This window comes from Artemia sp. Qi Xiang Cuo, chromosome 18 (assembly GCF_049724085.1).
Source record: "Artemia sp. Qi Xiang Cuo chromosome 18, ASM4972408v1, whole genome shotgun sequence".
In the NCBI taxonomy this organism is placed as follows: Eukaryota; Metazoa; Arthropoda; class Branchiopoda; order Anostraca; family Artemiidae; genus Artemia; species Artemia sp. Qi Xiang Cuo.
The window spans coordinates 5,484,670-5,507,049 of record NC_142811.1 but is presented as its reverse complement, the minus strand read 5'-3'; the positions used below and the strand labels follow the sequence as shown (position 1 = coordinate 5,507,049).

Sequence of the window (22,380 nt, the reverse complement as noted above, 5' to 3'; positions counted from 1 at the left end):
TAACTTTATTAAAATAGCTTAATCCTGGGGGGTAAACAGCTTAAAGACGCAACAGCAAATTTTCAACATACAAAATACACACACTTAAACATCATGGTTGAAATTTATGGTTAAGCCTGGCAACCAAATGGAATCTGTACAAATTGATTATTTCTAGTGAATATATCTGGCCTATATTTACCCAAGTATATATAAATAAAAACGAAAGTCTAATATATTTTAAACAATATATAAACTAAACAAGGGTGATGTTCAGCCAGTAAGAACAAAACAAACGAAAAGACAAAGCAAATATTTTGGACAAGGTCGTCCTCAGTGCTTAAATAAAGGAAGAGAAAACAAATTTAGTCTTTTTCTTTTTTATCTGTACCTTTTTTTTATTCCTTATCTGAAATCCTTGCCAAAATATTTGCTGTCTTTTCGTTTTTTTTTTTTTTACTTGGTACAAATCACCCCCGTTTGCTTTCGTAATTATAATTATCATTAACATTTTTTGTCAAACGTCATGTATAGCCAATGTGGTCTCAGATCTTATGTAGAAATACATAATTTGACTTTAAAGTTAGAGGAAGTCTTAGTTGCTGAATATCTTTTTATCGCAACGCCATCTCTTTGCAATAAAATTAGTCAGCTGGAAACTCCTAATTCCAAAGGACTTACTTGAGGAGAATCATCCCATTTGATAGCACTGAATATACTCGATCTGAATCTCAAGTCAAAATTTCCCTCGGAGGCTTATTTCCTGCTGTCATCTGCTGAAAATAAGACCTGACATTTAACGGACGGCAATTAACTGACATTTAACAGACGGCAAAGATGACATTTTCTGCTGTCATCTGCTCAAAATAAGGAATACCATTTAACAGAAGGCAAATAAATAACATTTAACTAACGGCAAAGGTGACAATTTCTGCTATCATCTGCTGAAAATAAGACCTGACATTTAACGGACGGCAATTAACTGACATTTAACAGACGGCAAAGATGACATTTTCTGCTGTCATCTGCTGAAAATAAAACCTGACATTTAACAAACGGCAAATAAGTGACATTTATCAAACGGCAAAAACTGCTTTCCGATTTTTAAGTAAAAAAATATTCTGGATACCAGCGGTTGGTTTTACATATTTAGAATCGTGATCAAGGCCATATTCAAGTAGAAGTTATTTTCTTTGTCTAGCAGTTCGTGGTAAAAAAAAAAGTCCAAATAAGGAGCAGCTCGTGCATCTAGTAGCCAAAAATTTGAAAGATTTTGGTAGCAATACAAACATCAATATAATAAGATTCTTATGGTGACTTCAGATCTATAAAATTCATTAACTTTAATGCTACCAACCAGATGATACAAGCCTGAGAAAATTTGTATTATTTTAGAAAAAGGGGGATAAACACTATATAAGCACCAAATTAAGGATGCCACTTAGTGTTCTTAAGCATAAGAACTCTATTGCAGAGGTTTCAATCACTTACACACAAAATTGCAAACTTTGTTGTTGTTTTTTTTACCGAGATTTTTTTTTCCCACAGGTTTTAAGATCAAACCATTCATACTAGAATTTTAGGAGGAAACTCATTCAAAAGATTATGCCACAAAAAAGTGGCGTTTCTTGCCTTTTTGTGGTGTTAAACAATGATCTCGGACCAAAGAGGGCCGGATTAAGATTGAGTGAAAGTTTTGAGATAGACAATCATCGTAAAATTACAAAGAATAATGTATTGAGCTTCCCTGGTTCAGATAAAGTAATGCCTTCCGTTTGTTCCTGAGGATGCATGTATTCCACACGAATTAAACGATAAATTGTGAGACATATTTTCGACGTTAATTTAGTTAAGTTAATTCAGTTGAGGTTTGATAAAATTACGTACAGTGGCGTATAATTGCTCATCAGTTATGATGGATAACGGCTGGTGAACACTTGTTTAGGTGGGGTAGGGTGGGTGTTTCTACAGCCTCACAAGCGAATTTATAATTTCAAGCGCACCGTGACCCATCATATAAATATAGATAGAGGTTGGGAGGAAGGGTCGAAAATAATCTGTAATATCTTTTTGTTACCAGGAATAATTTTGGACTAACCCTGTAAGATAAGCACTGCTGGGGAATATCTTTCTTCTTGTTTCGGAATTTTTTTTCCTGTGCAACATAAAAAATGAATTAATATACTGAGTGACGCAAAATATTGAGTGTTGAAAAAATACATCATTAGCACCCCCTGGAATTTTACTTGGGAGGGGAGGGCAGTAAATTATACCCGGAGCTTAGTTTTTGACCAAACTACAAACTTTACATGAGAATAATTCCCATTTTATGTATATACAGTTTTAATGATTCCTTGTTACCCGGAAAGGGAAGGATGGAAGGTATTGCCTCCTTACCCCCCTGCCGGCGTCCATGCGTGTTGCTCTTGTAAAAAACGATTTATTCGAAGAAGTCTCATAGGAGACCGTGGAAGCAATGACCCCATAATTAATTTTGACAATTGATAACCCCCTCTTAAGAACTATTTGGGGTTCTTAGAAGTTCCTCCTCCTAAGAATCTCTCCTTTTTCATGGACGATTTGCCATTTTTGAATCATGTCTGTGTAAATGTAAGCTTAAATGTGAAAAATAGGGGTTGAAGGAGTTAATAGCAGCCTCCTTCACATTCAAGAGAGCTTTGGACCAAACGGTTCGCACTAATAAGGTTTTAAAGAATAACTTTAGTCAGTAGAAATAATAATTTAGTTATAATCCGCTACCAAAAAAAAGTCAGAGCAAAATAGAACAGAAGCACTTCAAACAAGGAAAATAAAAAAACAGAGAAAAAACTACATCAAACGAGTGGAACTGTGGCCTGGCAGATATTTGTAGGTAACATGGGGTAGTTCGTCAACAAGACCCAAATTATTAAAAGAGGGCTCATTCGAACGAAAATTCAAAGATTTAATGCTCTTTTTAAATAAAAAGACATCAAGCCACACAAAAATGTCAAATTCTAGAATTTTGGCACGAAAACAATCGAAATATTATTGATCAAAAATTGTGAGAACTTTTGAAAAATTTATATATCCTTGAAAGGACACATCAATGGCATAAGAATAAACCACTTTAATAGACCGCTTATGACCAAGACCAATGATTGTAAATTTTTTGCTAGGGAGTTGGCCTTTGGGTTCTATTATGAGAAGAAGGGTACTTAACCCCCTAAGAAAGTGTTTCACATCAATGCGTTCAAAATTTCTCTAACATATGCTTTAAACTCATGGAATGAATATTTAAATAATTAGGAATTTTACCTCAGATTTCCCTTCATTAGGAAGAACATATAAAAAAGTATAAATATAATATAAATTGGCAGTATTATCATCGTCATCATCAGTTCATTGGAAACTCACAAAAAAACTGGGCAGGGCCCAGAAAATGCTGATTTTTTTTTTTTTAAGTACAGCTTACGGATGTATTCTGCAGGGGTTTCTGCGGTCACAGGTTCACTTTTCGAGAAGTTTTGTTCCATAAAAATGTCCGATTCGTTACAAATTTCTGCAATCTTGCGTGTAACAATCTCAGTACTTTCATCTAGGATCGAGGGGACTTCTTCTGGCTCACAAATAAGGATTGGCTCAAAGACTCAAATTCTGGCTCAAAGGCAGAGCAACCTAATTGTCATCGCAAGTCTGAAACAGTTTAATCATTTCTTTACTTTTTTCACTTTATTTCTCTATTACTCATCCTAAGTTGTTTTTTTTAATGTTAATTGGATGATAGAATTGGCAATTTATATAATGGCATTCTGAAATGTTCCAATATGAATTGGAGTATTTTCCATATATACAAATCCTTTTGTAATTCCTTTTTAATCCTTTTTAAAATCCTTTTCTTTCTTTTTTTAGTAAAGGATTTCTCAGCAACAACATGCAATTACTCAATAACTGCGTTATTTGCATTGGCCAGTGTTTTCAGGAGAGTACTATAAACTTCTATTTTAAAGGCCAGGAGTATTAGGCTGCCTTCCTAATATACAGAACATTTTATCTTCGTTTTGGTTTTAATATCACTCTTTACTTTCATTCGAAAAGCTGATTTTTTTCTTGAATAGTTTAAAAAATAGATTAGAAGATCAAAATAATCAGTGATGGGGTGCTGATCTAAGTTTATCTCAATTTGTCTGTTAGCAGTCAGGTTAAGCAGGTGTTAGGTTAAGCACTATGCAAAACTCTATGGCTTATATTGTCAAAGTCTTAATAATAGCGAAGAAAATAGCCCAAACTTTTGCTCAAGATTATGAGCTGAATATACAATACTTTTAAAGTGAATTACAACTGGCTCTGTAGTATAGCCACTACAGAATCTAAATTGTGTAGGACACAGTATAGAATGTTGGTCGAGATATTGATATAACCTCGTGGCAAAACATTTTTATAAGAAATGTGTATTTACTATGTGTATATTACAGTTTATAGACAGTAAGCTTATCGCAGATCATTTCTGGTCATCGTGAACAAAAAGCTCCTCCCACTTCTTTCTGCCTTAGCTTGTTTAGCCTGTTTCTGAATATACCAGTAAGCTTATCGCAGATCATTTCTGGTCATCGTGAACAAAAAGCTCCTCCCACTTCTTTCTGCCTTAGCTTGTTTAGCCTGTTTCTTTCCACTCGCACCCCTGTCCGGGTTTTTATAATGGGAGAGATAGAAAATGATCATACTGCTATATTCTGTCTACTGTGGTGTATACTTACTGATTGTCTTTTATAAAATTTGAACTGAAGACTTATCGTTTGAAGAATAATGCCCATTAATAAGAACTTCAATTCTTGTGGCATTGGGAAAATACTTTTTATCCCATTCCAATTTACTTGTGTTTGAGCAGTCATTCTTAAAGCATTGGAAACAAAACTTCAAACTTTAGCTTGAAGAACGGGAGTTAAGGAGGGAGCAGCCCACGTAATTAACAGAATACAGTATTTTCAATTGGTTTTGGGTGTTAATATCACTCTCTAATTCCATTAAGAAAAATAGTTGTACTTTCTATTTAATTTCTGTTCATTCTTAAAACAATATCTAGCGCTATCCTAACGGTAAGAAGTGGGGGGGGGGCTACCACCCCCCCAAGCCCGAGTATTCAAATCAAAATTTGACTTTGCAGAACAGTGCTTTTAGAGAAGGAGCTTTTTCAGTGTGTTGGCTTTTCAAAATAAAGTATAATAATTTGAAGTAAACTATCATATCCGACGTAAGAGGGGAGCTTACTCCATCTAAAAAGTAATGCCCTTATATCTGCCAGGATCTCCCTTAAATCGCAGGGAATAGGTGAGCTGGATCCAACGATTTTCTTGATTTATTTACCGGCCTTCACTCAGCATATAACATTCAAAATATGTTTATCAAACACGCAAGTGACCTTGAAATATTACCTATCGATAATAAACTACCGCTGCAAAATACAGACAATGATTTTGGATTTGCTGTGTTGGTTAAATTTCTGAGTGCTTGTGATGGCTGGTAAACGCATTTGGAATGCCGTATTAAAGCTTTTCTCACGTGCAGTTAAAATTGCGAAAGGTCGTGATGAATTCGCGAAGAGAGGAGCCCAGTTTTTCCAAAAAAAGACAAAAGAGGGGATCCTGTGAGTAGAAGGGAACTGTCTTGTTCGAATGTCTACGAAGGTTGCTATGAGTGACAAAGTTTTGGAAATGATTAAACTGTTTCAGACTTGCAATGGCAATTAGGTTGCTCTGCCTTTGAGCCAGAATTTGAGCTTTTGAGCCATTCCTTAGTTTTGAGCCAGAAGAAGTCCCCTCGATCGCAGGTTTGTTACAGATTGCGGAAATTTGTAACAAATCGGACATTTTTATGGAACAAAACTTCTCGAAAAGTGAACCTGTGACCACAGAAACCCCTGCAGAATACATCCGTAAGCTGTACTTAAAAAACAAAACCTGCATTTTCTGGGCCCTGCCCAGTTTTCTTATGAGTTTCTAATAAACTGATGATGACGATGATAATACTGCCAATTTATATTATATTTATTCTTTTTTACATGTTCTTCCTAATGAAGGGAAATCTGAGGTAAAATTCCTAATTATTTAAATATTCATTCATTGAGTTTGAAGCAAATGTCAGAGAAATTTTGAACGCATTGATGTGAAACACTTTTTTAGGGGGTTAAGTACCCTTCTTCTCATAATAGAACCCAAAGGCTAACTTCCTAGCAAAAAATTTGCAATCATTGGTCTTGGTCATAAGCGGTCTATTAACGTCTTATGTGACGTAATTCCATTATAAAAAGCACGTAGACATATATATAAAATGCAGTAATTTGGGGGGGGGGTATTAAAAAATCTGATTCGTCAATTGGAACTAGAATAATTCCTAAAAACCTTAAATAGGCACAAATATTTATGATGTCTGAGCAATAATTTTAATTTCTTAATTCGAACCAAAAATATACCTGAAAATTTTAAAATATTTTGCTTTTTCTTTAGCTTAAAGTGGCTAATTACGCAATTAAAAACTAGTGCACATTGTTTTCAAATGATATTTAAAAAAGTCAATTCTATTTTTCGTAGTAAGGTCGAAATTATAATTCGTAATCTAACATCCAGCGATAAAATTTTGATAAGTAATGACACAATCCACAATGTATTCCGCATTACAAAATTTTACAATGAATTTTATGCCGACCTGCCAGAGATAGCTAAATTAACATTTGATAGATTAGCAAGGCGGGATATTATGAAGGTTATCAATCATAAAGTTAAAAAAACAGCTCATGAATATTGCAAGGGCCTTAAGACTAAGATTTTCCTTTCTAGGATGTATAAAACTATGGAATTGATATCCTATATAGGTCAAAACGGAAGCAAAGAAATTATAGATCTTTTACGTAACCAATCTCTTAATAAGCTTTATAAGTTTAATAAGCTTATTATAAGCTTTACTATTCGTTCTTTACTTTAATTAAAAATGAGCCATTAAACAACTCTCTATGGTGTTAGGTACAGGATACAGGATTGGTGTCTATGGTGTTATGGTGTCTCTATGGTACAGGATTTTTCTCACTTTTATCGAAGTTTCTTGGACGGTTATGAGTATTGGTCAATTTATTTGTTGTTTTCCTTGGATGTCAACAACAATTTATGCATGTTTTTATGGTTTTTGTCACTGAGAATGAAAAAACAGGATTCTTCTCACTTTGATGGATGTTTCATGGATGGTTATGAGTGTTGGTCAATTTTTTTGTTGTTTTTCTTGGATGTCAACAGCAATTTATGCATGTTTTCATGGTTTTTGTCAATTGATTACATAATATTTCCGACGATTACATAATTTATGGATGTTTTTATGGTTTTTGTCACTGAGAATGAAAAAACAGGATTTTTCTCACTTTGAATGATGTTTCATGGATGGTTATGAGTGTTGGTCAATTTATTTGTTGTTTTTCTTGGATGTCAACAGCAATTTATGCATGTTTTTATGGTTTTTGTCACTGAGAATGAAAAAGAGGGACATTTCTCACTTTGATGTACTTTCATGGTCGATTTATTTGTTGTTTCCAAGAGTTTTGTCTTTGGGGCAAAGTTTGCGAATACGCTTTAACGGTAGGGAGAATTTTATGATATGAGAGTGGGAAACATGAGGTTTATGCATCTTTTTCAGCTGTCTAAAGAGTCAGGTACATCTCCTTATAAGTCAAAAAGAGAGTGGGGTACAAATTGTTTCCCTATATAACCAACAATTTGCTCTTGGTATTTCACATATAACGATTCAGCACTGTCATTAAACTATCAGTAAGTTTAAATGCAGAATGGATAGAGCACCAGAAATTTTTGAGGAGCTAAAAGCATTGGCGACATCGATTTACAATGTGAGTACACTTTCATTCTTTATTTTCAAAATAAAATTATTTTCTTTGGTCACCCTCCAGTATATTCAGGTAAATCCCCCCTCCCACTCTAATACAAACTCCACCATGCTATCTTTATAGTCGTTAGAAGACTATAAGATATGCTCTTTTTAATCATGTAACCCCCCCTCCCCCACTGTTTACGACTTTAATTCTTGCAATAGAAATAATTCTCTTTTTCGATAAAATTCTTGGTTTCCATATTTCTATCTAAAGTGACAACCCTTAGCTATTAATATACCGTTTCCATTTAAGCCGTCACTAACTTGACAATACATTTCCGCAAGGTTATAATAAGCTGACACCCTACAATTGCACTTCCTGCATGTTTATGATAGCGGTCTAGCCAAAAGGATTGTTTTTCCCGTCAAATCAAAACATTTGCACGCAGAAAGAAATTGTATTAATTAAGCAAGGCCAACACAACCTGTATGGAAGAATGAAATGCTTTCTAAACAAAATGATTGCTAACAAATATTTTAAGGACATTATGTAAAAAGGGGGGGGGGCATGCCTCAATTCTATCGCCATCATTGTAAAAGAAAAAAAACTGTTTCTTCGCGTTAGGCAGTCAGAGGGTCGGGGATTTCAAACAAAAAGATAGCTTTATTATGTGTAAATTGAATATCATTTACATCTAAGATCGTAAATTTAGGCTTATAAGCTACTGGTTTAACAATCTTTTTTCTATTTTAAAGCCTATAGACGAGAACATTTGAAATTTTTTCTGAAAGGTAAAAATAGAAACATTGATTTCTATCCTAAGACTACAAACTAATGGTTGTACAACTTTTATTTTTCTCACAAGTTGTACAATAAAAATTATGATTTCCAAGCATAGTATATTGCTCGTAAATTTTACTTTTTGCTTTGTTGAAAAGGGGGGGGGGGAGTGGGAACTTCTTAGTGATAGATGCTTTCTAGACAAAAATATAGTTACTAATTTTCCTTCTGTAAAAAAGGGAAAAATTATTTCGATACTAACTTTTTCTTCTTTGAGGCCAATTATGATGAATATACAGCCCTTCCATCGAAGAGAGCAAGGGAGGATGATGCAAACCCTGCGAAGGTGACAGTTACGCAATATGATCGCTGGCCGAAGCCCCCCAAACAAGTGTTGCCTGTCCAAGCCGCAGCCAATTCTGCGCAGGATTGTGACATCGCTTGCCCATCCGCTCTCCATGGGCCTTTAAAAGCTGCCCCACCTATGCTAGGTCAGTAGGCTGCTCTCCAGCATGCTATGCCAGTTCCGTTCGGTACCCAACTACAGCCGGGGTTTGCAAATTTGAGTAGTTATGCCTCTTGTTTCTACCTATTTATTACATCTTTCTAGGCCTTTTCTTTTCGCTTTTTTTTTCAACACTGTAAAATTGTGTTAGAGATTTTAAAATATAGTTTTCCGATAAACTTGTGTTCTACCCACTCAATTTGAAGGACAAAGATTATACCATTTGTGTCTTACACATATGGATTCTAATTCGCGTAATATTGTTGACAACTTTCAATTACAACTTGCCAAGATTTTGGGAGACATTCAATAAGAGTTAACGGTTCCCATTTAATCGCATTTTCCAGAATATCTTGAAAATATGAAATGTTTTTTTTTGGGGGGGGGGTATTTGTTTGAACAAAATCAATACCTACTATGTAATGTTTTAGATTGTATTTAGCTGGAACTTTCAGGATATATGGAGTAAACCAAATGCTACTAAGCACATGTAAATAATAATCCAATTTTTAAAAAACAGTAGGGGTGAATTAGACACTATGAAAACAAGCTATTTTTCATTTATAGGTCATTCTAGTTCCATACTCACCATCTCCCCCCTGCTCGTCAGTTGGAGAAGGAGAGGACGCGCCTATGGGGCTTTACAACAACAACAACAACAATGAAATATCTCAGCAGGTCAGCGTTAATTCACTTGAATTTATTCCTGATAACATTGATGACTTTTTAAGTGATTTGTTTTAAATGTTGATAATAGCACAGTTGGGCAGGATTGGGGAGACTTGAGTCCAAACACAATACAAATTTTAGAAGATTTTACCTGGGAATTAACAGAGAACCCTCCTCTAGCCCCTAATAACATACACTTCAATCGAATGAAGTGCCTTCCCATAGCCCTATTATTGAACAATGTGGGGGAGGTGGTGGTGATAATATACAAGAGGAGGAGGTGGGGGTGGGGGAGGGGGTGTTGATAATAATATACAACAGGATGTGGGGTGGGGGAGGGGATGTTGATAATACACAAGAGGGGGAGGGGGAGGAGGGAGTAATATTCAGTTTACGACATTTCCCTACTTTCAACTGTCAAACTCAATTTTAAATACAATAGTTGTCTACACTGCAACCTTTGGAGATCCATTTAATTCGCTTTTGTGTGGTAATTTTGTGTTTGACCCCGTAGAAATTGTGCATGAATATGTAGATAGAATTCGTGCACTGCTGGAGAATCAAATTCAATTGTGGGGAGGGGGAGGGATTCAATTAAGGTTTCTATTGTTTTAAAGTGTTTCATTTTAATGAGAGAAAAAGTGACGTCTACCATAATTTTGCATACACTGAGATGCGTGTTATCTATCTAAATTTTGAGACTTTTGAGTCTGCCTTTTCTGATCGTCTCGGTCATATTATTGCCCATCTCGAGAATTATAACGATAATTGGAACCCGCCGATAGTTCTTTATGTTGAAAATTTAAGTGTTAATATCTGTAAATTTAAGAAAGATTTTATTTTAAGAGGGGCGGGGGGCAGGTGGGGAAAGGTCGATAGTTTTAAAATATAATCCTGATCTAGTAGGTTGTCAAGACGTACAGCGGATCTGTTTTGAAACAGATCAAAAAGGTTTCAAGTACGCCTTCCTCATATCAGCATTTCAGCCTCTAGAAGATGACGCTACCAAGACGAATTTAGATCACTGTGCTGTACATGGGAAGGAGGGGTCCAATTTCCCCATTGTAGATTTCACTTGTTTAGAGGGAAAATACACAGTAACGCTTAGGTCCATTAATATTTTTGAAAGGGCTAATGCACATTTAAATATCGGCGTTACTGTGGTTCAGTATGAAACTGAATTTGAAGATGGGGATCATTTAAAAAGGAAGGGAGTGGTGTTTCAAGTAAGGGGTTCGTCGATTGAATTGGTCAAACACTGGGTTTGGCTGCTGTACACACCACCATATAGTGACCTAGCCAATTCAATTGGCTATTTTAACCCAATTACAGACATTAGTAGAGTTCTAGGGGAGGGTAAGAAAAGGGGGGTATGTTTCTACTGTTCGACATGCCTGTCACGATTTCGTAGCGATATAAAACTACAGGATCATATGAAGCACTGTAGATGGCATGGCTACCATTCAGTGGAAACGGTTTCAGGGGATAGGGCCATTTTAAGTTTCAAAAATTTCCAAAACACCCTCTTGCAGAGCAATAAAATCTCGTTGGACTGTGAAGCGAAGCTGGTGGAAGTGAATGATCCTCGATTTCCAAACCGAATCAAAGAACATCAAGCTATTGCAGTGTTCTACGCCCACGCACGAAGAGACAATTCTAACACCATGAAGTTGTTAGAAATAGTAGAAACACTGGATGAGGGAGAGTGCATGATTAAGGCACTGACTACATTAATTGGCACAGCTAATGGCGCTATTTCTTGTTTGAGAAATACGCATTACCCTATGGTGCTGTCTGCAGAGGATCGTCTCGCGATTAAAAATCAAAAAAATATGTTGGGTTTGTAAGGGGGAGTTTGAAGAGGGGTCTAAGGGGACTAAAGGGAAAAGAGGGGGGAAGGGGAAGGTCAGAGACCATGATCACTTGTGGCAGGAAATATCCTCGGGGGATAGTAATTTTAGAGGGGTAGCGCATCAATCGTGTAACATAAACATTAGCCAACAGTTTTTTATCCCAGTTTTTATTCACAATGCAAATTATGATTTAAAATTTATTTTACCGGCACCGGCACGTATGCACAGGAAGGGAGGGGGAGTAGATAGTCCATGAGTAAATAATTCATTTACCTATAACATCATTCCCAAATCGGCCGAGAAGCTAGTGCTTCTCGAGTTGAAATGGCAGGTAGTAAATAATGGGCATACGTGTTGGAACTTGTCTTTTTATATCACGGATAATTGACACTATTTTCAAACAAAAAGAGCAAAACACCCCCTAAGAGTAATAGAATTTTAATGAAAAGCACAAAATCAGAGAACCTTCCTGTAGAGGTTTCAAGCTCCTATCTGCACAAATGTAGAATTTTATATTTTTTGCCAGAAGAAAGATCATGGATGCGTGTTTATTTGCCTTTTTTTCGTTTTACCAAGGGTGATCAGATCGACCCAGAGGTCCTAGATTTGTACGAGACGGCTTATTTGAACATAAATTAAAAGTTCTAGTGCTTTTTCTAATAATAGTAAAAACATAGAATCACTTTCAAAAACACTGCATTTTTATCACTTTTATCACTTGTCTTTTTATATTACAGTCTTGTTAAAGATATTTGATTTGTCTAAGGAATTTTGCGAAAAAATACCAAATTCCACATTTTTGCAGACAGGAGTTTGAAACCTCTACAGTAAGGTTTTCTGATACAGTGAAAATGATGGTACGTTTTTCATTAAGTCATGTTAAAGATTGATTAATGATGTCATAATCGTAGATTGTAGCCAGGTCGTCTCTTACTTATTCCAATAATGAAAAAGCCATAGGTTTTTTCCTGTTTATAATTACATTAACCCTCTCGAGGGTGAATTTCCAATTTTTTAGATAAACTGACAGGACAAGGTTCTTTCCTATGTAGAAAAATACGTAGATTTCAGATATGCATTCAGAAACTGACAAAAAAGGATAAAAAGGTAAAATATGCTACTGTCCACAAAGGGGGACGCCGCCTAGAAAACACTCTTTCGAAAGGCTTATCGGACACTGTGAAAGTTCTCGAAACATTCAGGGCACAATGCAACTTTGCATTTTTTGCATAGGAATCTCGTTTTACTCGTGCAGTTCTTGTCCTGGCATCGAGAAGCGTTATTTTTGTTGGACTTGCCAGGCCAATGGCCACTCAGACCATCAAGTCGGATCTTGTTTGGGACAGCAATGACAGTCCTTTTCTTGAAAAAGCCGATTGTTGAAGGCCGACCAGGGCTTGTCCTCATCCGCACCATCCCTTTGTTCGTCATAGCTACTGCAAGAGACCCTTTGAAATGGAGGATCCGGATTGCAGCGGTAGCTAGCAACCTAGTAAGAGACGATCACGTCCAATGTTAAGAAATATAAAAACCCCTAACTCCTAAAAAAAGAGTCAGATCAAAACAAAAATTACACCATTAGAACCGCCTTGTCCAAAACCCCTATAAAGGAAACTTACCGCTCTTTGGCTTGAATAACAAAGAAAATATATTGGCTTGAAAATCAAGAAAATTGACTTTAACCACGTTATTCTCCACAAACGGGATATTTTTTTCTTTCCACTTTTTTTTCTCCTCAACTAGCTGGGCACTGGAAAATCATAGAGAGCTATATAATAGCTCATTTTAAAGGAAATTGCAACCTCTAGTCTTTTTTGTAATTAAAAATAAAATACTTTATAAAGTAGAATCAACTTTGTCAAAAAAATTGCATTTTTTTATGTATTTTCATACTGCAGTCTTTTCAAAGATATTTGAATTTTGAAGCAATCAAACAGTTCATGGTAATGAACTCTATAGTAATAATAGCTACTTTTTTCAATAGTAACCGAAACTCTAAGGAACGATATTTTGATACTAATAGATACATAAAAGCAATCCCGGTTGCAGCGGTAGCTAGCAACCTAGTAAGAGACGATCACGTCAAATGTTAAGAAATATAATAGCCTATATAGACTAGGTTTATAGCTACCGCTTTAACCTGGCTACCGCCTTTCCACGATGTTCCAGTGCCAAGCTATCTGTGGAAGAAAATATCTGTGGAAGAAAAAAAAGAAAAGAAAAAAGATGTTGTTTAGGCAGAATGCTGCAGTAGCTGCCACTTTTCATACTTTTCAAGCCAATATATTTCCCTTGCTGTTCAAGCCAAGAGACAGAAAGCTTTCTATATAGGGGTTTCGGACAAGGCGGTTCTAGTGATGTACTTTTTGTTTTGATCTGATTCTTTTTTTAGGAGTTATGGGTTTTAATATTTCTTAACATTGGACGTAAGCGTCTCTTACTAGGTTACTAGCTACCGCTGCAACCCGGGTGTGACGTCATAACCAGATGTTACGACCACCATGTTTGCAGGGGTAGATGCGACCTAGTAAAGGACTATCCAAAATTTTCAGGTATTTTTCTAGTTTTAATTTAAAAATTGATATTACTGCAAAGACACCAAAAATATTTTTGCAGTTTACAAAATAACTTTAGCGATCCTAAACTCAGAAGTAAAATAAAATAAAATTATCTTATCGAAAGATAAACGTGTATAAATATTGCATTCACTTTTTACGTCTTATGTGACGTAATTCCATTATAAAAAGCATGTAGAAATATGAATATAAAACGCAGTAATTTGAGGGGGGAGGGTATTAAAAAATCTGATTCGTCAATAGAAACTGGAATAATTCCTAAAAACTTTAAATAAAAAAATTATTTAACTACAAACCGCACAAATATTTATGATGTCCGAGCAATAATTTTAATTTTTTACTTCAAACCAAAATATACCTGAAAATTTTTAAATTAGTTTGGTTTTTCTTTAGCTTAAAGTGGCTCATTAAGCAATTTTATTCGATTAAAAACTAGTTGACGAATCAGATGCAATTTAAAAAGATATTTATGTTATTTTTAAAGAGTATTTTCTCCACACTAGGGTCGACATCTTGGTGTGTCGAGTAACAACGAGGCAAATCTGGAAGAGGTAATTAGACATATATCATTTCAGATCGATCGTTACCACACAGTGTTTTGAACTTAAATCCTTTTTAGCAGAATGACAAGTTAATCTCCACAGGACCGTAGTAACTACTAATACAAATTTACCATTCAGTATATGGTGTCTAAGATAAAAAAAAAAGTGTGAAAATTATCCCATACGATCTTGGAGCAATTAACTGTTTCTTCTCCCTTATTATTTTATAGAATAAACTATATAAGGAAACATATACATTAAACAAACATAAGAACAATGGGTAAATACTGGGGTGGCAAAATATATAATGAAAAAATTAAATTCTCTGCGAGGTTGTACCGAAGAACGCATAAGGACAAAGGGAAAAATTACATTCAGAAATACAAGAAGATGGCAAAAATGCAGGCTGATCTTTGTAAATTGAGAAACACTTTACGCATGTTTTATCGGGATCACGAAAAGTATTCAAAATTACAGATTAAAATTCTCTTTGAAAGAGCGGATGCTGTTGAAAAGTCGGCTAGAAATGCTTTGGCAAAGCTTCATAGCAATATCCAAAAGAAATGTTGTCAGTTTAACGAAAAGCTTCCAAGGTATGGATTGGCAACTGCGGAACAGTTTATACCTCTTGCCTATACTAAATTTTATAGGCCACTTAACTATAGTATAGGTTAGTAAGGTTTTCATAAAGGACTGATATAGTTGATTATGGTAAAGAACGAATTCTAGGCCACAGTCACTAATTTAATTTTGAAAAGAAGAAATTTACGCAGCAACCTACATGGAAGCATAAATAAGCCACAAGTTATAATCAAACAGTTTGTAGTAACGAACTGTATAGTATTACATTAAAAGACGATCATTGGAATAACAAACCATTGTACACATTATATTTCTTAACATTGGACGTGATTACTAGGTTGCTAGCTACCGCTGTAAACCGGATGCTAGCTACCGCTGCAACCCGGATACCCCTGGAACCACCATATATCAGTTACTATGGGCGAGAGATCGTTTACTGTATCGATCTCTTATGTACCGATTACAAACAGGAAAAAGCCTATGTCTTTTTCTTCTTTGAAATAGTAAGAGACGAACCTCAAAAAACCAGGCAGCTAACTAAGTTTAATATATGTAATTGTTTGGTCTCCTAAAGATCGTTTTTTAATATAAAATCCATTTATAATGAACTGTGTCGATCTTTTATGTAATACTAACAGTAGTTCGTCCTTTAATGTAAAATGATCCATTGAACAACTCTCTACGTTGTTCCAGTGCCAAGCTATCTGTGGAAAAGAAAGAAAAAAGAAAGAAAAAAATATGCCATTTAGGCAGAATGTTGTAGTAGCCGCCACTTTTCTTGATTTTCAAGCCAATATATTTCCCTTGCTGTTCAAGCCAAATAATAGAAAGTTTCCTATACAGGGGTTTCGGGCAAGGCGGTTCTAATGGTGTACGTTTTGTTTTGATCTGACTTTTTTTAGGAGCTATGAGTTTTTATATTTCTTAACATTGGACGTGATCGTCTCTTACTAGGTTTCTAGTTACCTCTGCAACCCAGATTTACTGTAAAATAATTGATAAACACCATTTATGATGAGCCTTATCGGTCTTTTATGTAACGTCTCTTACTAGGTTGCTAGCTACCGCTGCAACCAGGAATGGTGTTAGCCACCCGTCACATTGGAGGCATGGGTTTGAATCTCCCTGATGACAGTATTTTATACCAAAGCAAACAAATTACTAGTTTGAGTCTAAAATTATAAACTTGTTTTAGTTACTATGGGCTGAAGTTCGTTCTTTACTGTAATTTACTCAGGCATTGCTAGCGCTGCCTATAATAATAAACTGATTACACACAGGAAAAAGCCTACGGATTTTTCTTATTTGAAATAGTGAGAGACGATTCTCAAACAATCAAGTAGCTAGCTAATTCCAATGTATGCAGTTGTTTGTTATTCCAATGATCGTCATTTATTCTAATCTTAATTGGAATAGTAAGAAACGACCTGCCTACAACCTACGATTATGGCATCATTGATCAATCTTTAACATGAAATTATAATATTATTTTAGATACTATGGGCAGGAAGTTTGTTCTTTACTGTAATTGTAACCACGATATATCAGTTACTATTGGCGAGAGATCGTTCTTTACTGTAAACATCAAAAATGCAGTTTTTGGTAAAAAAAATTTATTCTCTTTTAGAAATAATTTATTTTAGTTACTATAGATTTTTAACCCAATTAATTTACTTTAAAATGAGCCATTGAAAAACTCTCTACGATATTCCAGTGCCAAGCTATCTGTGGAAAAGAAAGAAAAAAAGAAAAAAAAAAAATATCCCGTTTAGGCAGAATGTTGTAGTAGCTGCCACTTTTCTTGATTTTCAAGCCAATATATTTCCATTGCTGTTCAATCCAAGGGACAGAAAGTTTCCTATAAAGGTCTTTCGAAAAATGAGGTACTAATGGTGTACTTTTTGTTTTGATCTTACTCCTTTTTTAGGAACTATGGGTTTTTATATTTCTTAACATTGGACGTGATCGTCTCTTACTAGGTTGCTAGCGACCGCTGCAACCCGGATATCTGTGGAAAATAAAAAGAAAAAAAAATATGCCGTTTAGGCAGAATGTTGTAGTAGCTGCCACTTTTCTTGAATTTCAAGCCAATATATTTCCCTTGCTGTTTAAGCCAAGGGACAGAAAGTTTCTTATACAGGGGTTTCGGACAAGGGGGTTCTAATGGTGTATTTTTTGCTTTGATCTTACTCTTTTTTTAGGAGTTATGGGTTTTTATATTTCTTAACATTGGACGTGATCGTCTCTTACTAGGTTGCTAGCTACCGCTGCAACCCGGATGTATTACAAACAGGAAAAAGCCTATGGCTTTTTCTTATTTGGAATAGTAAGAGACGACCTGCCTACAACCTACGATTATGGCATCATTGATCAATCTTTAACATGAAATTATAATATTATTTTAGATACTATGGGCAGGAAGTTTGTTCTTTACTGTAACTGGAACAACCATATAACAGTTACTATTGGCGAGAGATCGTTCTTTACTGTAAACATCAAAAATGCAGTTTTTGGTGGAAAAATTTATTCTCTTTTAGAAATAATTTATTTTAGTTACTATATATTTTTAACCCAATTAATTTCCTTTAAAATGAGCCATTGAACAACTCTCTATGATGTTCCAGTGCTAAGCTATCTGTGGAAAAGAAAGAAAAAAAGAAAAAAAAAATCCCGTTTAGGCAGAATGTTGTAGTAGCTGCCACTTTTCTTGATTTTCAAGCCAATATATTTCCCTTGCTGTTCAAGCCAAGGGAAAGAAAGTTTACTATACAGGGGTTACGGACAAGGCGGTTCTAATGGTGTACTTTTTGTTTTGATCTGACTCCTTTGTTAGGAACTATGGGTTTTTATATTTCTTAACATTGGACGTGATCGTCTCTTACTAGGTTGCTAGCTACCGCTGCAACCCGGATGCTAGCTACCGCTGCAACCCGGATTCATGACGTCTTCAGAACCAACAATATAATTTCGTCTTTTTCTATTCACGTCATAGCTCTAATATAAAACTATGATGACATTCATTATTTATCTAGTAGGGTTTCAGACAAAGTAGTTCTAATGATGTACTTTTTGTTTTGATCTGACTCCTTTGTTAGGAACTATGGGTTTTTATATTTCTTAACATTGGACGTGATCGTCTCTTACTAGCTTGCTAGCTACCGCTGCAACCCGGATGCTAGCTACCGCTGCAACCCGGATTCATGACGTCTTCAGAAACAACAATATAATTTAGTGTTTTTCTATTCACGTCATAGCTCTAATATAAAACTATGATGACATTCATTATTTATCTAGTAGGGTTTCAGACAAGGTAGTTCTAATGATGTACTTTTGTTTTGATCTGACTATTTTTAGGAGTTTTGGGTTTTTATATTTCTTAGCATTGGACTGGTCGTCTCTTACTAGGTTGCTAGCTACTGCTGCAACCCAAATTCACATATATATTTATTTATGAGAGGCAGCCTGGCCGAGTGGTCCAAGGCACTGGTGTTAGCCACCAATCTCTTCAGAGGCGTGGGTTAAAATCTTACCGTTGGTATACGATTATGTTTGAAAGACTGCAGTGTGAAAAGACATCAAAAATGCAGTTTTTGGTGGAAAAATTTATTCTCTTCTAGAAATAATTTATTTTAGTTACTATAGATTTTTATCCCAATTCATTTCCTTTAAAATGAGCCATTGAACAACTCTCTACGATGTTCCAGTGCCAAGCTATCTGTGGAAAAGAAAGAAAAAAAAATATCCCGTTTAGGCAGAATGTTGTTGTAGCTACCACTTTTCTTGATTTTCAAGCCAATATATTTCCCTTGCTGTTCAAGCCAAGGGACAGAAAGTTCACTATACAGGGTTTTCGGACAAGGCGGTTCTAATGGTGTACTTTTTGTTTTGATCTGACTCCTTTGTTAGGAACTATGGGTTTTTATATTTCTTAACATTGGACGTGATCGTCTCTTACTAGGTTGCTAGCTACCGCTGCAACCCGGACGACTAGTAAAAACGCAACAGATATTTTTCGTTTCTTGTGTCCCCCCGCCCCTCCAAAAGAAAAAAGAAAAAATATTAGACTTATATAGTATTATTCGTATGTTGAGGCGGGCTGGGATCCTCCAACACATACCTATATGGAAATTTGGTTGCAGGAGTAACACCTTGATTTTTGTCTAAGGTTTTTACCTGTGTCGATGATTTTAGTTTAATATGCCTATATAAGTTATTATAGGCAAGAGTTCGTTCTTTATTATAATAAAAATTATTATCATATCTTATATGTAACTTTCAATTAATAAGTCTTCGATAGTCTAATGGTAAGCACTGCCCACTTGTTACATGGGAGAATGGGGTTCGATTCCCCGTTGGGGAGAACTTTTAATGTGTTGAATTAAAATCACTATCCTTTAAATTTAAAATTTAAAAAAGAAACTTGTTTATTTACATCCTAGCTAAAATAATGGATATAATATGAATGAACCACAGGGTTTAGTTTCTTTGGGCATGAGTTTGTTTTTTAACTGTAAATACAAACAGGAAAAAGCATACGGCTTTTTCTTCCTTTAAATAGTAAGAGACGAAACTAAAACAATCAAGTAGCTAAATCCAATGTATGGAATGGTTTGCTATTTCAGTGATCGTCTTTTAATGTAATGTAACATTGATCAATCTTTAACATTAATTATAATCTTATTTTAGCTACAATGGGCTGGAAGTTTGTTCTTTAATGTAAACAAAGTCTAATGTATGCAATGGTTTGTTATTCAAATGATCGTCCTTTAATGTAACTACATAACTCATTTTAAAGGTAGAACTCTTTCTAATTGATTACAAACAGGAAAAAGCCTACGGCTTTTACTTCTTTGAAATAGTAAGAGACTAGCCTCAAACAATCAAGTAGCTAACTAAATCAAATGTATGTATTGGGTTCTTATTCCAATGACCGTCTTTTAGTGGAAAATTTTAATATATTGACCTTAAATATAATAACTGTACTAGCCTATACTATAGTTAAGTGGCCTATAAAATTTAGTATAGGAAAGAGGTCTTTCTTTATTAAAATACTGTAATCTTAACTATAGTGAAGTTGCCTATGCAATTTAGTATAGGGAAGAGTTCGATCTTTATTATAACTAGCAAAACAGTTTTTAAGTCTGATGAAGATTTAACTGATGCGTCAAAAGTAAGGTTGCAAGTAAGAGACGAACCTCAAACAATCAAGTTGCTAACTAACTCCAATGTATGCAATTGTTTGTTATTCCAATGATCGTCTTTTAATGTAAACATAAAAAAACTGATTCTATTTAAAAAAAAAAATTTAATTACTAAACGTTTTTAACCCCATTAATTTCCTTTAAAATGAGCCATTGAAAAACTGTCTACGATGTTCCAGTGCCAAGCTATCTGTGGAATTACTAACCTATACTATAATAAAGTGGTGTATAAAATTTAGTATAGGCAAGAGGTCGTTCTTTATTATAATTGTTTTGATCTGACTCCTTTTTTAGGAACTATGGGTTTTTATATTTCTTAACATTGGACGTGATCGTCTCTTACTAGGCTGCTAGCTATCGCTGCAACCCGGATTAGGGGTTTTTATATTTCTTTAATATAAGTACTGAAAACCAGATTGACAACCCAGATTATGTAAACCCTGATTACAAACAGGAAAAAGCCTACGGCTTTCTCTTCTTTGGAGTAGTAAGAGACGACTCTCAAAGAATAAGGGAGCTAAATAAGTCCAATGTATGCAATGGTTTGTTCTTCTAATGATCGTCTTTTAATATAATATTTCTAACCCCATTAATTTCCCTTAAAATGAGCCATTGAACAACTCTCTACGATTTTCCAGTGCCAAGCTATCTGTGATATTACTAACCTATACTATAATTAAATGGCGTATAAAATTTAGTGTAGGCAAGAGGTCGTTCTTTATTATATATTCATTCCTTATTGTAAACAACCCGTATTATGTAATTAATAGGTTGCTAGCTACCGCTGCAACCTAGATATTCGTATTTCTGTTACTATGAGCTAAGGTTCGTTCTTCACTGTAAAATCGCTGCAAACCGGATACGACGACTCCTTCGATACGAAGTGCCTGACTGAAGAAAAAAACTCATTGTGCCCACATCGTTCTTTACTCAGGCAGTGCTAGAGCGCTGTCTATGATAATAAACTGATTACACACAGGAAAAAGCCTACGGCTTTTTCTTCTTTGAAATAGTAAGAGACGAGTCTAAAGCAATCAAGTAGCTAGCTAATTCCAATGTATGCAATTGTTTTTTATTCCAATGATCGTCTTTTATTGTAAAAAGAAAAAATATGCCGAATGGCAGAATGTTGAAGTAGCTGCCACTTTTCTAAATTTTTCACCAGCACCTTGGACCACTCGGCCACGCTGCCTCTCATAACTATATATGTGAATCTCCCGTTCCCATACTCCACGGTTGAAGCCAGGCAAGAAAAAAAGCCTCGGCGAAAAATAGTTGAAATACTAGTTGGAGTTTTGTGGTCTTTGAAATTGTCTGTATTATTATGTTGTCTGTATTATTATGTTGCTAGCTACTGCTGCAAGCTGGATTCACATATATAGTTATAAAAAAAAGAAAAACAATATCCCCTTTAGGCAGAATGTTGTACTAGCTGCCACTTTTCTTGAATTTCAAGCCAATATATATCCCTTGCTGTTCAAGCCAAGGGAAAGTTTTGTGGTCTTTGAAATTGTCTGTATTATTATGTTGTCTGTATTATTATGTTGCTAGCTACTGCTGCAAGCTGGATTCACATATATAGTTATAAAAAAAAAGAAAAACAATATCCCCTTTAGGCAGAATGTTGTACTAGCTGCCACTTTTCTTGAATTTCAAGCCAATATATATCCCTTGCTGTTCAAGCCAAGGGAAAAAAGTACCTCTGCAACCCAGACTTTGTTTCAGCCATCTCTACAGCCATGATACTGATGGAAATTACATAATCCCTATTTATGTTTTAGTTAACATGGGCAAGGTGTCGTTCTTTATTGTAACAGCCCGGAAAACCTTAACTATAATTAAGTGGC

General features: G+C 35.1%; 1 long non-coding RNA gene across 1 annotated transcript in view; it reads right to left on the bottom strand.

Annotated features, from left to right (window-relative positions):
- Window positions 1-679: 679 nt before the first annotated feature.
- LOC148941143 (uncharacterized) overlaps window positions 680-22,380 on the bottom strand; it is a 211,225-nt gene continuing 189,524 nt past the window's right edge. Inside the window, exon 3 of the long non-coding RNA XR_016143236.1 lies at window positions 680-755. This is a non-coding gene — a long non-coding RNA (uncharacterized LOC148941143). The remainder of the gene's footprint in view (window positions 756-22,380) is intronic.